At 38.5% G+C, this 6,188-nt stretch overlaps 1 non-coding gene across 1 annotated transcript; it reads right to left on the bottom strand.

Annotated features, from left to right (window-relative positions):
• Positions 1-5,014: 5,014 nt before the first annotated feature.
• LOC113181972 (U6 spliceosomal RNA) lies at positions 5,015-5,120 on the bottom strand. Its single transcript, XR_003300650.2, has one exon. It is a non-coding gene; the product is annotated as a U6 spliceosomal RNA (small nuclear RNA).
• Between the last annotated feature and the right edge of the window lie 1,068 nt (positions 5,121-6,188).

The raw sequence follows: 6,188 nt of genomic DNA, 5'->3' as shown, positions 1-6,188 counted from the left end.
GACACTTCACTCTTAGGAGGAGGCCATCATAGGTTTTTGAGGGGGGGCACTGCAGCTGAGCCTCTAGGGATGAGGGTAGTAGGAAAGCAGGGCTCAGAGAGAAGCAAGAGGGCACTGGCACGGATAGGAACTGGGACAAAGGTCACAGTCCTCAAAGGCCTGGCACAGCTCTATCCCTTCCTTGCATGAATCCTGCCTCTGCCTCAAGGTCACAGCCACTTCCTCAGAGAAGCATTCCCAGCAAGATCAAGCGCCTGCATTTTCATGGGCCTGCATCATCCCGCGTGCTTTGTCTCCACAGTGCTCACAGGGCAGGCGTGTTGTAGCTTTCCGGGAGGAAAACCTAGAGTAAATTCTATTTCCTTGAAGTGGGACGGAAGAGGGTGGACACCTGAGGAATTTTCAGGAAGCAGGTTTATTGACTGCAGGGTTCAGAGGTAGCTCACACCTAAGAATTCTTCCTCTGAACAAAGATTTTGGAAATTCTTTGAACTTTATATCCAGTGGGAGGAGGGGCTTGGGGGTTTTACATGACAAGTGACTTCTGTTCCATTCTGTAGACCAGACACAGGTTTCATAAGTTTTTACCAAGAAAACGAAGGAGATAATATCTTTTCATACAACAAGCTAGCAGACTCTACTCTCACACCTTTTGTGTGCGAACCTGGTATTTGCAAGAAAGAGGAAGCTACCAGCCACAATAACCTCTGCAGGCATCCTGCTGATCTGACAGGAAGAGAAGCTTAATTATAGCAAGGGTCTTCTGGGTGAGGGTCTCTGGCCTGCTTCGCCTCCACCTGGTGGTCACCACATGAGGCAAGGACAGGGTTTCTTTGGGGCTTACTATGGACCCCCATCATTATACATGGTACCTGTACATCATAGACACTAAATGTCCTGGAGGGAAAGACTAGAAGACTGAAGGGATGTAGATAACTGAATGATGGCAGAAGGCAGGAGACCTTCCCTCTAGGAGATGTTCGAGAGTACAGTGCGGCTGGAGAAAGGGGTGGGGGTGATGCTGGGGAGCCCAGAGAAGTCAGAAGAAGGGATGCTGTGGAGGCACCTGAGTCCACCAAGGAAGTGAGTTTGAATTTGACACTGAAATGTCTGGGATCAGCAGGAGTCTGGCTGCCTGACAAACCCATCTCCCAGAACACTGGAAGTATGGTCTTAGGTATTATTTAGGGCCTTAGAGAACTAGCAGAGAGTTTGATCCCCACCTGACACAGGGGTGGGAGACCCTGTGGGTGACTAATCCAATTGAGTTTGCTCAACAGGCAGTAAATGCAATTTGCTGTGAACCATAATTATATACTTTTTTATTCCAAAAAAATATATATGCCTTTTTATTCCAAAAAAAATCTCTGCAGAAGATTCAATTAAGCTCAGATTTTAAAAAATGGCATTTGAACTTGTATCTAATGGTCTCTTACCTTTCTCACCTCATTTATCTTTTGCTCTGTTTCTGTTTGAATTAAATCTCCCATACATGTATAAACTGGATGGATTTACATAGTTACTCCACTTGAAATGGTTTTCACATAGACCTGTTCTGCTTTGCTTATGTCTCAGCTGTACAACTTCCGTGCATTTTAATAATTATTTGGCAAGGAATTTTTAGATGCAATTAAAAGCAGCTAATCACATCAAAAATTCAAATGGAAAGTTTCACAAACCTGGGGCACATTACAAAAAAAAAAATGTAAATAGTCACAATGTGAGGGCTGTCCTAAGTTTCACAAGTGAGAATTCAAAGTGCACAAATAGTCTTGAAATATAAACCATGGAAGAGAGAAGGCCCAAATCTGAAATTAGCCCTTTAAAGTCTTCTAAATATTTACACAGCAATAAAATACAGAAGAGTTTTAGACGAACTCAGAGGTAACCACAGTAGCAAGTGTAATTGTCGAAGTTTAATTTGTTGATAATGTAAGAAAGGTTGTATTTATTTAAAGACGATTCAGTTGAATTCATGGTTTTACAGAATGTAGTTTTAGCATTAAATAAGGCTATGTTACTGTGGTGGCTTGACGTGTGAAGTTCAGGTACCTTATTTCTGATAAAGTTCAATGACAAAATTTTAAAATATGTGAAAGGAAAAAAAAAAAAACACAAAATAGTACCATTTGATCCCCTGCCTTGCGTCAAGCATCGCACTGAAAGCTTTGTTTTTTTTAATTTCAGCTCAGCCTAGTCAGCACCCCAGAGTGAGGGGGCTACTTCTGGCTTCATTTTAAGTATGATGGAGCACTGAGGAACAGAAAGAGGCAGGCACTGTCTGAGGTCACACAGCAAGAAGCAGAGTTAACACTGCCACCGGAGTCTCTCCCCACTTCCCTGGGCCCTTTCTTTGGCCACCCAGAATTTTCAAAAGAAAAAAAAAAGTATTAACAAAGGAAACAAAGATTAATTCTTGAATAGTTTCCTAAATGAGAGCTCACACATGAGTATTTTAACGCAACTTAACAAAGACCCCATATGCGGGATTTAAGAGTAATTACATAATGACTAAATGACCTTCTGTGGCTTTGTAAACTAACTCCCTAAATCACACATAACGCACCTTCTTGCTGGGGTTTTTGCCCCACACAGCCTCTAATACTCTTAAGTCTGAAGTCACTGTTTATTTGGCTCTTTGTGCACAGGCTCTATTCAGAGGTGACACAAAGGAGTGCAGGAGAAGAATTCTAGGGTCTGGACTGAACCTCACCACACCGCGCTCTGCTGCTCCCCTTCCTTGGTCCCCACTCCTGCCCTGCCCAGGCAAGAGTGGGAGCCTCTTGCTCCTGGCACCCTAGGGCCCCCACTGATAGAACTCACATGGCATTTTATTTAGCTCTCTCGTTCTCTCCTGTTTGGAGGCAGGAAAGAGTATTGAATTTTATTTTCTAATTGTTTATTGCTAGCATTTAGAAATATAATGGAGTCTTTGTATTAACTTTTACTAAATTTACTAAATTTATTCTAATGGCTGTTTTCAAGATTCTGTTGTCTATGAACAAAGACAGTGTCATCTATTCCTTTACAATATCTGTGCCTCCCCTCCTCACCCACCCATCTTCTGCCTGACTGCACTTGGCACGGCTCCAAGGCCATGCAAAACCAAGTGGAGGGAGGCATGAGGCGCTCCTTCCATGGACAGTCTGTCCCCACCAAGTGTCAGGTTAGCCCAAGTTATCACATGAAGAAGTTCCTTCCTTTCCTCCTTTGCTGAGAGTTTTTAACCAAAAGGAAATACCAAATATTTATCAAATACTCCTACTGCCACAGCACCTATTGGGATGATCATATTGTTTTCTCTTATATCCTGAATAAGGTGAATGGCCTTGATTGATTTTAGAGTGTTAAACCAACCTTGCATTTAGGGGATAAGCCTGACTTCATGGGATATGTTATCCTTTTTATATGGCTGGGTTCTATTAATATCTCTGTCAAATTTTGCACCTGTGTGCATGAGAAATATTGTAATGGTCTTTTTCTTTTTCCTCTTCTATCTTGTTTGTTCATTTGTTTTGTTCCTTTTGTATGTTTGTTTCTTTGGTAAGAGGGAGTGAACTCTGGGGAGCTTAACCTCTGAGCCACATCCCCCCACCCCTGTACTTCTGTTTTTTTTTTTGTTTGTTTGTTTGTTTTGTTTTGTTTGTTTTGTTTTGTTTTAAAGAAGAGTCTTCCTACATTGCTTAGGACCTGGCTAAGTTGCTGAGGCTGGCCTTGAACTTGCCATTCTCCTCCCTTAGCCTCCCAGAGTCGCTGGGATTATAGGCATGCACCACTGTGCCCAGATTTTGTTTTAAATAACACTTTTGCCCTGTTTTCTTCGGGATAATGCTGTATTTAAAAAAAAATAATAATAATAAGTTGAAAATGATTCCCTCCCCCTGTTTTCTGAGTTTGGTAGGGCTGATATTTTTATATTATATGTTTGATAGAATTCACCTGTGAATTCACAATCTGAGAAGGTTTTTAAATATAAAAACATTTTAAAAATAGATATTGCAATGCTCAGATTTTTCTTTTATTCTTGTATCAGTTTTTGTAATAGGTAATTTTCAAGAAATTTGTCTAAGCATTTAAGCTGTAAAATTTATTGGCTCAGGATGTTCCTAATGCTCCTTCATTATCCTTGTGGTGTCCCTAGGGTGTGTACTGCCCCTCCATTTATTCCTCACTCAAAGTTCATGTCTGTCCTCTTTCTTCTTGATTGGCCATTTTTCTTTTGGTTCATCTTTTCAAAAAGAAGACCTTTTGTTTCATGAGCTCCTTTATCATTTTCTATTATTGTATTTCACTGAGTTCTACTCCTTATGATTGTCTTCCATTTTTCTTGCTTCAGATTTAACTTACTCTTCTTTTTCCAGTTATGTAAGTGGAAACTTTGTTTGTTGATGTTTAGACCTTTCCGCTTTTCTAACTTGAGCCCTTAAAATTATACATTTCTTTCTAAGCATTGGATCAGATTCATCTCACAAATTATGGTATCATGTTTTCATTATCATTCAATTCACAGTATTTTCTAAGTTCTCTAGTGATTTCTTCTTTATTTTTAAGCATGGTGTTTAATTTCTAAGTGCATGGGTTTTTCCCGTTGTCTTCTTGTTATTGGTTTCTAATTAATATCACCTGTCATCAGAAAAGATATTCTGAATGATTTTAGTACTTTAAAGTTTACTGAGACATTTTATGGCCAAACATAGGGTCTCCCTAGGGGAATGTTCTATGCTCACTTAAAGATAATGTTCTTTCTCCCATGTTAGATGTTGTGTTCTTTAGATGTTAATGAGGTTGATGGGGATGTTTGTGTCTTTTATATCCTTATTAATTTTCTGTCTGTTCTCTCAATCAATTACGGGGAGAAGGTTATTGAAATCTCTAAATGTGATTATAGATTTTTCTTCTGGTTCTATTGAGGTTTTGGGGGTAGGGGAAGAGTGTTGGTTCTTTTTAGTTATACGTGACAGTAGAGTCCATTTTGATATAATTATACAACCATGGAAGATATATTATTCTAATTAAGAATATGGAACACTTCATGGATTTGCATGTCCTCCTTGTGCAGGGACCATGCTAATCTTCTCTTAATTGTTCAGTTTTAGTATATGTGCTGCTGAATCGAGCACTCTGTGAAGTTTTGCTTCATATATTTTGGAGTTCTATTATTAGATGTTCTCTCATATAAGATTGTCATCTCCCCGCCCCGCATTGGGGATTGAATCCAGGACCTTGTGCATGCTAGGCAAGCACTCTACCACCAAGCTACACCTCCAGCCATTATGTTTTTCTGTTTGTTTGATTTTGGTTTGTTTTTGGTACTGGGGATTGAACCAAGGGATATTCTACGACTGAGCTATATTCCTATTCTTCCAACTTCTTTTTATTTTTATTTTGAGACAGGGTCTTGCCAGGATACCAAGGGTCTCACTAAATTACTATGGCTAGCCTCGAACTTGCCATCCTCTTGCTTCAGGCTCCCCAGTTGCTGGGATTAAAGCCATATGCCACTGTGCCCAGCTCTCTTCTGTATTCTTGATAAGATTTCCCTTTTATTATTAACTTTTCCTCTTTAACTTTGGTAATATTCTTTGCTTCAAAGTCTATTTTGTCTGATATTAATATCATAGTTTAGTGTGATATATCATTTTCCTCTTAACTTTTAATCTGTCTTTAAATTGCAGTTTATGTTTTGTGGACAGTATTTACTTAGATCTTGCTTTTATTTAATCTAGTCTGAGAAGAATCACACTGGATATAATCATTTATATATTTCAGTGTAAGTCTCCTACTTGCTATTCATTTTATATTTTTCCCATGTTTTCTTTATTCCTTTAATTCCTCTTTTCCTGTCTTTTAGATTAATTGAGTACTTCTTGGTGTTCTATTTTTTATACCTATACCTATTTTTTTTCCTAGTGGTCCCTCTGGAGTTTATCATATATACCTTAAAAATATCATAGTCTAATCACCTTCAAATATTATTATATCATTTTATATATAATGTAAGAAGGTTATGATGGTATGATTTTACCCTCTCTAGACTTTGTACTATTACAACATATTTTGTTTCTACACTTGTAATAAATTCCAAAATGTTATTTTTTTGTTATAAGCAGCCAATTTTCTTTTAAATAACTATGAGTAAAAGGTATATATTTACTTATATTTATCATTTCTAGTATTTTTCATTTCTT

Source organism: Urocitellus parryii, chromosome 3, assembly GCF_045843805.1.
Source record: "Urocitellus parryii isolate mUroPar1 chromosome 3, mUroPar1.hap1, whole genome shotgun sequence".
NCBI lineage: Eukaryota > Metazoa > Chordata > Mammalia > Rodentia > Sciuridae > Urocitellus > Urocitellus parryii.
This window is presented reverse-complemented; position numbering and strand designations above follow the sequence as displayed.